Source organism: Nothobranchius furzeri, unplaced genomic scaffold (genome assembly GCF_043380555.1).
Source record: "Nothobranchius furzeri strain GRZ-AD unplaced genomic scaffold, NfurGRZ-RIMD1 Scf032, whole genome shotgun sequence".
In the NCBI taxonomy this organism is placed as follows: domain Eukaryota; kingdom Metazoa; phylum Chordata; class Actinopteri; order Cyprinodontiformes; family Nothobranchiidae; genus Nothobranchius; species Nothobranchius furzeri.
The window spans coordinates 685828-695827 of NW_027223049.1; positions in this window are offsets into that span (position 1 = coordinate 685828).

The following is a 10000-nucleotide window of genomic DNA, read 5'->3' on the forward strand; positions in this document are numbered from 1 at the left end:
CCAGCAGCTGATGGCGGGGTGGAGGAGCTGCAGCCAGCGTCCAGCAGCTGATGGTTGGGTGGTGGAGGAGCAGCAGCCAGCCTCCAGCAGCTGCTGGCGGGGTGCAGGAGCAGCAGCCAGCCTCCAGCAGCTGGTGGCGGGGTGGAGGAGCAGAAGCCAGCCTCCAGCAGCTGATGGCGGGGTGCAGGAGCAGAAGCCAGCCTCCAGCTGGTGATGGCGGGGTGAAGGAGCTGCAGCCAGCCTCCAGCAGCCAGCCTCCAGCTGGTGATGGCGGGGCGGAGGAGCAGGCAGCCTCCATCAGCTGATGGCGGGGTGTAGGAGCAGCAGCCAGCCTCCAGCTGGTGATGGCGGGGAGGAGGAGCAGCAGCAGCCAGCCTCCAGCAGCCAGCCAGCCTCCAGCAGCTGATGGCGGTGTGTGGGAGCAGCAGCCAGCCTCCAGCGGCCAGCCAGCCTCCAGCAGCTGATGGCGGGGTGGAGGAGCTGCAGCCAGCGTCCATCAGCTGATGGCGGGGTGGAAGAGCAGCAGGCAGCCTCCAGCTGGTGATGGCGGGGTGGAGGAGCTGCAGCCAGCGTCCAGCAGCTGATGGCGGGGTGCAGGAGCAGCAGCCAGCCTCCAGCAGCTGATGGCGGGGTGGAGGAGCTGCAGCCAGCCTCCAGCAGCCAGCCTCCAGCTAGTGATGGCGGGGTGGAGAAGCAGGCAGCCTCCGTCAGCTGATGGCGGGGTGGAGGAGCAGAAGCCAGCCTCCAGCAGCTGATGGCGGGGTGCAGGAGCTGCAGCCAGCGTCCAGCAGCTGATGGTGGGGTGGAGGAGCTGCAGCCAGCCTCCAGCAGCCAGCCTCCAGCTAGTGATGGCGGGGTGGAGAAGCAGGCAGCCTCCGTCAGCTGATGGCGGGGTGGAGGAGCAGAAGCCAGCCTCCAGCAGCTGATGGCGGGGTGCAGGAGCTGCAGCCAGCGTCCAGCAGCTGATGGTGGGGTGGAGGAGCTGCAGCCAGCGTCCAGCAGCTGATGGTGGGGTGGAGGAGCTGCAGCCAGCCTCCAGCAGCCAGCCTCCAGCAGCTGATGGCGGGGTGCAGGAGCAGCAGCCAGCCTCCAGCAGCTGATGGCGGGGTGCAGGAGCAGCAGGCAGCCTCCAGCAGCTGATGGCGGGGTGGAGGAGCAGAAGCCAGCCTCCAGCAGCTGATGGCGGGGTGCAGGAGCTGCAGCCAGCGTCCAGCAGCTGATGGTGGGGTGGAGGAGCTGCAGCCAGCGTCCAGCAGCTGATGGTTGGGTGGAGGAGCAGCAGCCAGCCTCCAGCAGCCAGCCTCCAGCTAGTGATGGCGGGGTGGAGAAGCAGGCAGCCTCCATCAGCTGATGGCGGGGTGGAGGAGCAGAAGCCAGCCTCCAGCTGGTGATGGCGGGGTGCAGGAGCTGCAGGCAGCCTCCAGCAGCTGATGGCGGGGTGCAGGAGCTGCAGGCAGCCTCCAGCAGCTGATGGCGGGGTGGAGGAGCTGCAGCCAGCGTCCAGCAGCTGATGGTGGGGTGGAGGAGCTGCAGCCAGCGTCCAGCAGCTGATGGTTGGGTGGAGGAGCAGCAGCCAGCCTCCAGCAGCTGATGGCGGGGTGCAGGAGCAGCAGCCAGCCTCCAGCAGCTGATGGCGGGGTGGAGGAGCTGCAGCCAGCCTCCAGCAGCCAGCCTCCAGCTAGTGATGGCGGGGTGGAGAAGCAGGCAGCCTCCATCAGCTGATGGCGGGGTGGAGGAGCAGAAGCCAGCCTCCAGCTGGTGATGGCGGGGTGCAGGAGCTGCAGGCAGCCTCCAGCAGCTGATGGCGGGGTGGAGGAGCTGCAGCCAGCCTCCAGCAGCCAGCCTCCAGCTAGTGATGGCGGGGTGGAGAAGCAGGCAGCCTCCATCAGCTGATGGCGGGGTGGAGGAGCAGAAGCCAGCCTCCAGCAGCTGATGGCGGGGTGCAGGAGGTGCAGGCAGCCTCCAGCAGCTGATGGCGGGGTGCAGGAGCAGCAGGCAGCCTCCAGCAGCTGATGGCGGGGTGCAGGAGCTGCAACCAGCCTCCAGCTGGTGATGGCGGGGTGGAGGAGCTGCAGCCAGCCTCCAGCAGCCAGCCCCCAGCAGCTGATGGCGGGGTGGAGGAGCAGAAGCCAGCCTCCAGCAGCTGATGGTGGGGTGCAGGAGCTGCAGCCAGCCTCCAGCAGCCAGCCTCCAGCTGGTGATGGCGGGGTGGAGGAGCAGCAGCAGACAGCCTCCAGCAGCCAGCCAGCCTCCAGGAGCTGATGGCGGTGTGTGGGAGCAGCAGCCAGCCTCCAGCGTTCAGCCAGCATCCATCAGCTGATGGCGGTGTGAAGGAGCTGCAGCCAGCCTCCAGCAGGTCATGGTGGGGTGGAGGAGCAGCAGCCAGCCTCCAGCAGCTGATGGCGGGTTGCAGGAGCTGCAGCCAGCCTCCAGCAAATGATGGCGGGGTGCAGGAGCTGCAGGCAGCCTCCAGCAGCTGATGGCGGGGTGCAGGAGCAGCAGGCAGCCTCCAGCTGCTGATGACGGGGTGCAGGAGCTGCAACCAGCCTCCAGCTGGTGATGGTGGGGTGGAGGAGCTGCAGCCAGCCTCGAACAGCTGATGGCAGGGTGCAGGAGCAGCAGCCAGCCTCCAGCAGCTGATGGCGGGGCGCAGGAGCTGCAGGCAGCCTCCAGCAGCTGATGGCGGGGTGCAGGAGCAGCAGCCAGCCTCCAGCTGGTGATGGCGGGGTGAAGGAGCTGCAGCCAGCCACCAGCAGCTGATGGCGGGGTGAAGGAGCTGCAGCCAGCCACCAGCAGCTGATGGCGGGGTGGAGGAGCTGCAGCCAGCGTCCAGCAGCTGATGGTTGGGTGGTGGAGGAGCAGCAGCCAGCCTCCAGCAGCTGATGGCGGGGTGCAGGAGCAGCAGCCAGCGTCCAGCAGCTGATGGTTGGGTGGAGGAGCAGCAGCCAGCCTCCAGCAGCTGCTGGCGGGGTGCAGGAGCAGCAGCCAGCCTCCAGCAGCTGATGGCGGGGTGCAGGAGCTGCAGGCAGCCTCCAGCAGCTGATGGCGGTGTGCAGGAGCTGCAGCCAGCCTCCAGCAGCTGATGGCGGGGTGCAGGGGCTGCAGGCAGCCTCCAGCAGCTGATGGCGGGGTGCAGGAGCTGCAACCAGCCTCCAGCTGGTGATGGCGGGGTGGAGGAGCAGCAGCCAGCCTCCAGCAGCCAGCCTCCAGCTGCTGATGGCGGGGTGGAGGAACAGAAGCCTCCAGCAGCTGATGGCAGGGTGCAGGAGCAGCAGCCAGCCTCCAGCTGGTGATGGCGGGGTGGAGGAGCTGAAACCTGGGTCGGACCTGGTCTGCAGCAGGGCCCATTACCACTCAGAAGCTGATGGCAGTGTGTGTTTAGGTCCCTGCGGGGTGGATGAGCTGAAACCTGGGTCAGACTTGGTGTGCAGCAGGGCTCAGCACCCTCCAGAAGCCGATGACAGTGTGTCTTTAACTCCCTGCCTGGTGGGAGAGCTGAAAGCTGGGTCGGACCTGGTCTTTAGCAGAGCTCAGCAGCCTCCAGAAGCTGATGGCAGTGTGTGTTTCATCCCCTGCGGGGTGGGAGAGCTGAAACGTGGGTCGGACCTGGTCTGCAGCAGGGCCCATCACCATCCAGAAGCTGACGGCGGTGTGTGTTTAAGTCCCTGCGGGGTGGGAGAGCCATAACCTGGGTCGGACCTGGTCTGCAGCAGAGCTCAGCAGCCTCCAGAACCTGATGGCAGTGTGTCTTTAATCCACTGCGGGGTGCAGGAGCTGAAACCTGGGTCGGACCTGGTCTGCAGCAGGGCTCAGCAGCCAGCAGAAGGTGACGGCAGTGTGTGTTTAGTTCCCTGCGGGGTGCAGGAGCTGAAACCTGGGTCGGACCTGGTCTGCAGCAGAGCTCAGCAGCCAGCAGAAGGTGATGGCAGTGTGTGTTTAAGTCCCTGCCTGGTGGGAGAGCTGAAACCTGGGTCGGACCTGGTCTATAGAAGAGCTCAGCAGCCTCCAGAAGCTGATGGCAGTGTGTGTGTTTTGGTCCCTGCGGGGTGCAGGAGCAGGAACCCGGGTCGGACCTGGTCTATAGCGGAGCTCAGCAGCCTCCAGCAGCTGATGGCAGTGTGTGTTTAATTCCCTGCCTGGTGGGAGAGCTGTAACCCGGGTCGGACTTGGTCTGCAGCAGGGCCCATCACCATCCAGAAGCTGATGGCAGTGTGTCTTTAATTCCCTGCGGGGTGGAGGAGCAGAAACCTGGGTCGGACCTGGTCTATAGCAGAGCTCAGCAGCCTCCAGAAGCTGATGGCAGTGTGTGTTCAAGTCCCTGCGGGGTGGGAGAGCTGAAACCTGGGTCGGACCTGGTCTATAGAAGAGCTCAGCAGCCTCCAGCAGCTGATGGCAGTGTGTGTTTAAGTCCCTGCGGGGTGGGAGAGCTATATCCCGGGTCGGACCTGGTCTATAGCAGAGCTCAGCAGCCTCCAGCAGCTGATGGCAGTGTGTGTTTAAGTCCCTGCGGGGTGGGAGAGCTGAAACCTCGGTCGGACCTGGTCTATGGCAGAGCTCAGCAGCCTCCAGAAGCTGATGGCAGCGTGCCTCTAAGTCCCTGCCTGGTGGGAGAGCTGAAACCTGGGTCGGACATGGTCTGCAGCAGGGCTCGGCAGCCTCCAGCAGCTGATGGCAGTGTGTCTTTAAGTCCCTGCCTGGTGGGAGAGCTGAAACCTGGGTCGGACCTGGTCTATAGCAGAGCTCAGCAGCCTCCAGCAGCTGATGGCAGTGTGTGTTTAAGTCCCTGCCTGGTGTGAGAGCTGAAACCTGGGTCGGACCTGGTCTATAGAAGAGCTCAGCAGCCTCCAGCAGCTGATGGCAGTGTGTCTTTAAGTCACTGCCTGGTGGGAGAGCTGAAACCTGGGTCGGACCTGGTCTATAGTAGAGCTCAGCAGCCTCCAGCAGCTGATTGCAGTGTGTGTTTAAGTCCCTGCCTGGTGGGAGAGCTGATATCCGGGTCGGACCTGGTCCACAGCAGGGCCCATCACCCTCCAGAAGCTGGTGGCAGTGTGTGTTTAAGTCCCTGCGGGGTGCAGGAGCAGAAACCTGGGTGGGACCTGGTCTGCAGCAGAGCTCGGCAGCCTCCAGCAGCTGATGGCAGTGAGTGTTTAAGTCCCTGCGGGGTGGGAGAGCTATATCCCGGGTCAGACCTGGTCTAAAGCAGGGCCCATCACCCTCCAGAAGCTGGTGGCAGTGTGTGTTTAAGTCCCTGCGGGGTGGAGGAGCAGAAACCTGGGTCGGACCCGGTCTACAGCAGAGCTCAGCAGCCCCCAGAAGCTGATGGCAGTGTGTGTGTGTGTGTGTGTGTTTAAGTCTCTGCCTGGTTGGAGAGCCGATACCTGGGTCGGACCTGGTCTGCAGCAGGGCTCAGCAGCCTCCAGAAGCTGATGGCAGTGTGTCTTTCATTCCCTGCGGGGTGCAGGAGCAGAAACCTGGGTCGGACCTGGTCTATAGCGGAGCTCAGCAGCCTCCAGCAGCTGATGGCAGTGTGTGTGTTAAAGACCCTGCGGGGTGGGAGAGCTGAAACCTGGGTCGGACCTGGTCTGCAGCAGGGCTCAGCAGCCCCCAGAAGCTGATGGCTGTGTGTGTTTAAGTCCCTGCGGGGTGGGAGAGCTGAAACCTGGGTCGGACCTGGCCCGCAGCAGGGCCCATCACCCTCCAGAAGCTGATGGCGGTGTGGGTTTAAGTCCCTGCGGGGTTGAGGAGCTGAAACCTGGGTCGGACCTGGTCTGCAGCAGGGCCCATCACCATCCAGAAGCTGATGGCTGTGTGTGTTTAAGTCCCAGGGGGGTGGGAGAGCCATAACCTGGGTCGGACCTGGTCTGCAGCAGGGCTCAGCAGCCTCCAGTTGCAGATGGCAGTGTGTGTTTAGTTCCCTGCGGGGTGCAGGAGCTGAAACCTGGGTCGGACCTGGTCTATAGCAGAGCTCAGCAGCCTCCAGAAGCTGATGGCAGTGTGTCTTCAATTCCCTGCGGGGTGCAGGAGCTGATACCTGGGTCGGACCTGGTCTGCAGCAGGGCCCATCACCATCCAGACGCTGATGGCAGTGTGTGTTTAAGTCCTAGTGGGCTGCAGGAGCTGAAACCTGGGTCGGACCTGCTCTATAGTAGAGCTCAGCAGCCTCCAGAAGCTGATGGCAGTGTGTCTTTAAGTCCCTGCGGGGTGGGATAGCTGAAACCTGGGTCGGACCTGGTCTGCAGCAGGGCCCATCACCATCCAGACGCTGATGGCAGTGTGTGTTTAAGTCCTAGTGGGCTGCAGGAGCTGAAACCTGGGTCGGACCTGCTCTATAGTAGAGCTCAGCAGCCTCCAGAAGCTGATGGCAGTGTGTCTTTAAGTCCCTGCGGGGTGGGATAGCTGAAACCTGGGTCGGACCTGGTCTGCAGCAGGGCCCATCACCCTCCAGAAGCTGTTGGCAGTGTGTCTTCCATTCCTAGTGGGGCAGGGGAGCAAAGACCTGGGCAGAGGAGCGCCTGTCTGCATCCGATCCGGCCCCTCAGCAGCCCGCCGTGAGCCTTAGAGAACCCCCCCCCCCCCCCAGCGGGCTCCAGGAACCGGGCCCTGCGTCGGACCCAGCTCAGTAAGGCCCTCCCTCGGGCCCTGCAGCAGGTGGCCCCGTCTATGCAGTCGAAAACCCCGCGAAAATCGGTGTAGAAACGCCCGAGAGGCGTGGTGCGGTTCCCCCGGCCGGTACCGGGTCCGGACCGGTCCGGAAGTCCACCCAGAACACTGCCTGGGGCTTCTGGGCGGCTCCCCAGGCGCAGGCAGTCGAAAACCGCGTGAAAATCGGTTCAGAATTGACAAAACGGCGACCTCGTCGCTCCAAAAACTAAGTCCAAACTAAGCCTTTCGCTTATCGCTTAACGCTTAAGGCGGTCGGCCTTATGGCCAGTAAATGAAAAGTGCCTGCGCCCCTGGAGGTTTTGGAAGGTGCGAGCGATGACCATGCTCGGGTTAGTAGGTGAGGCCATCGGAAAACCAGCGTGAGTTGGCGGGTTTGGGTGGCAATCTATTCCAGGCAGAGTCGACTATCTCTGGGCATCAATTTTGGGATTTTTCCGGCTCTGGTTCTGGGAGAAACGCAGGGGCAAAGTGCACGAGCCGCGGCCGATTTTGGTGGCCTGTCCCTGGGCACAAAGTCTGAGGAGTGTGGGCCTGGTTCTCCGAAAAATACCAGTCTGCTGGAGCTCACTCCCATGGCTCCAGGGGGCACGGCACACCCCCCGGTAGCCGACCAAAGTGCTCTACTCGGGCCAGACTCGGACCCACGACCCGGGGTGAGAACCACAACTACTGGTCATCCTTTTGACCTCCAGGGGGCGCGGCAGAGCCTCCCCAGTCCGACGCAAGTGCCCCACTTGGGCCATACTCAGACCCACGGCCCGGGGCGAGAACCACAACTACTGGTCATCCTTTAGACCTCCAGGGGGCCCGGCACAGCCTCCCTAGACCGACACAAGTGCTCCACTTGGGCTGTACTCTGACCCAAGTCCCGGTGCGAGAACCACAACTACTGGTCATCCTTTAGACCTCCAGGGGGCCCGGCACAGCCTCCCTAGGCCGACACAAGTGCTCCACTTGGGCTATACTCTGACCCAAGTCCCGGGGCGAGAACCACAACTACTGGTCATCCTTTTGACCTCATGGTCATCCTTTAGATCTCCAGGGGGCCCGGCACAGCCTCCCTAGGCCGACACAAGTGCTCCACTTGGGCTATACTCTGACCCAAGTCCCGGGGCGAGAACCACAACTACTGGTCATCCTTTAGACCTCCAGGGGGCACGGCACACCCCCCGGTAGCCGACCAAAGTGCTCTACTCGGGCCAGACTCGGACCCACGACCCGGGGTGAGAACCACAACTACTGGTCATCCTTTAGACCTCCAGGGGGCCCGGCACAGCCTCCCTAGTCCGACACAAGTGCTCCACTTGGGCTATACTCTGACCCAAGTCCCGGGGCGAGAACCACAACTACTGGTCATCCTTTAGACCTCCAGGGGGACCGGCACAGCCTCCCTAGACCGACACAAGTGCACCACTTGGGCCATACTCTGACCCAAGTCCCGGGGCGAGAACCACAACTACTGGTCATCCTTTTGACCTCATGGTCATCCTTTAGACCTCAAGGGGGCACGGCAGAGCCTCCCTAGTCCGACACAAGTGTCCCACTTGGGCTATACTATGACCCAAGTCCCGGGGCGAGAACCACAACTACTGGTCATCCTTTAGACCTCAAGGGGGCACGGCAGAGCCTCCCTAGTCCGACACAAGTGTCCCACTTGGGCCATACTCAGACCCACGGCCCGGGGCGAGAACCACAACTACTGGTCATCCTTTAGACCTCCAGGGGGCCCGGCACAGCCTCCCTAGTCCGACGCAAGTGCTCCACTTGGGCTGTACTCTGACCCAAGTCCCGGGGCGAGAACCACAACTAATGGTCATCCTTTAGACCTCCAGGGGGCACGGCACAGCCTCCCTAGTCCGACACAAGTGCTCCACTTGGGCTATACTCTGACCCAAGTCCCGGGGCGAGAACCACAACTACTGGTCATCCTTTAGACCTCCAGGGGGCACGGCAGAGCCTCCCTAGTCCGACACAAGTGTCCCACTTGGGCTATTCTCTGACCCAAGTCCCGGGGCGAGAACCACAACTACTGGTCATCCTTTAGACCTCCAGGGGGCACGACACAGCCTCCCTAGTCCGACCCAAGTGCTCCACTTGGGCTATACTATGACCCAAGTCCCGGGGCGAGAACCACAACTACTGGTCATCCTTTAGACCTCCAGGGGGCACGGCACAGCCTCCCTAGTCCGACACAAGTGCTCCACTTGGGCTATACTCTGACCCAAGTCCCGGGGCGAGAACCACAACTACTGGTCATCCTTTAGACCTCCAGGGGGCACGGCACAGCCTCCCTAGTCCGACACAAGTGCTCCACTTGGGCTATACTCTGACCCAAGTCCCGGGGCGAGAACCACAACTACTGGTCATCCTTTTGACCTCATGGTCATCCTTTAGACCTCCAGGGGGCCCGGCACAGCCTCCCTAGGCCGACACAAGTGCTCCACTTGGGCTATACTCTGACCCAAGTCCCGGGGCGAGAACCACAACTACTGGTCATCCTTTAGACCTCCAGGGGGCACGGCACAGCCTCCCTAGTCCGACACAAGTGCTCCACTTGGGCTATACTCTGACCCAAGTCCCGGGGCGAGAACCACAACTACTGGTCATCCTTTTGACCTCATGGTCATCCTTTAGACCTCCAGGGGGCCCGGCACAGCCTCCCTAGACCGACACAAGTGCTCCACTTGGGCTGTACTCTGACCCAAGTCCCGGTGCGAGAACCACAACTACTGGTCATCCTTTAGACCTCCAGGGGGCCCGGCACAGCCTCCCTAGGCCGACACAAGTGCTCCACTTGGGCTATACTCTGACCCAAGTCCCGGGGCGAGAACCACAACTACTGGTCATCCTTTTGACCTCATGGTCATCCTTTAGATCTCCAGGGGGCCCGGCACAGCCTCCCTAGGCCGACACAAGTGCTCCACTTGGGCTATACTCTGACCCAAGTCCCGGGGCGAGAACCACAACTACTGGTCATCCTTTAGACCTCCAGGGGGCACGGCACACCCCCCGGTAGCCGACCAAAGTGCTCTACTCGGGCCAGACTCGGACCCACGACCCGGGGTGAGAACCACAACTACTGGTCATCCTTTAGACCTCCAGGGGGCCCGGCACAGCCTCCCTAGTCCGACACAAGTGCTCCACTTGGGCTATACTCTGACCCAAGTCCCGGGGCGAGAACCACAACTACTGGTCATCCTTTAGACCTCCAGGGGGACCGGCACAGCCTCCCTAGACCGACACAAGTGCACCACTTGGGCCATACTCTGACCCAAGTCCCGGGGCGAGAACCACAACTACTGGTCATCCTTTTGACCTCATGGTCATCCTTTAGACC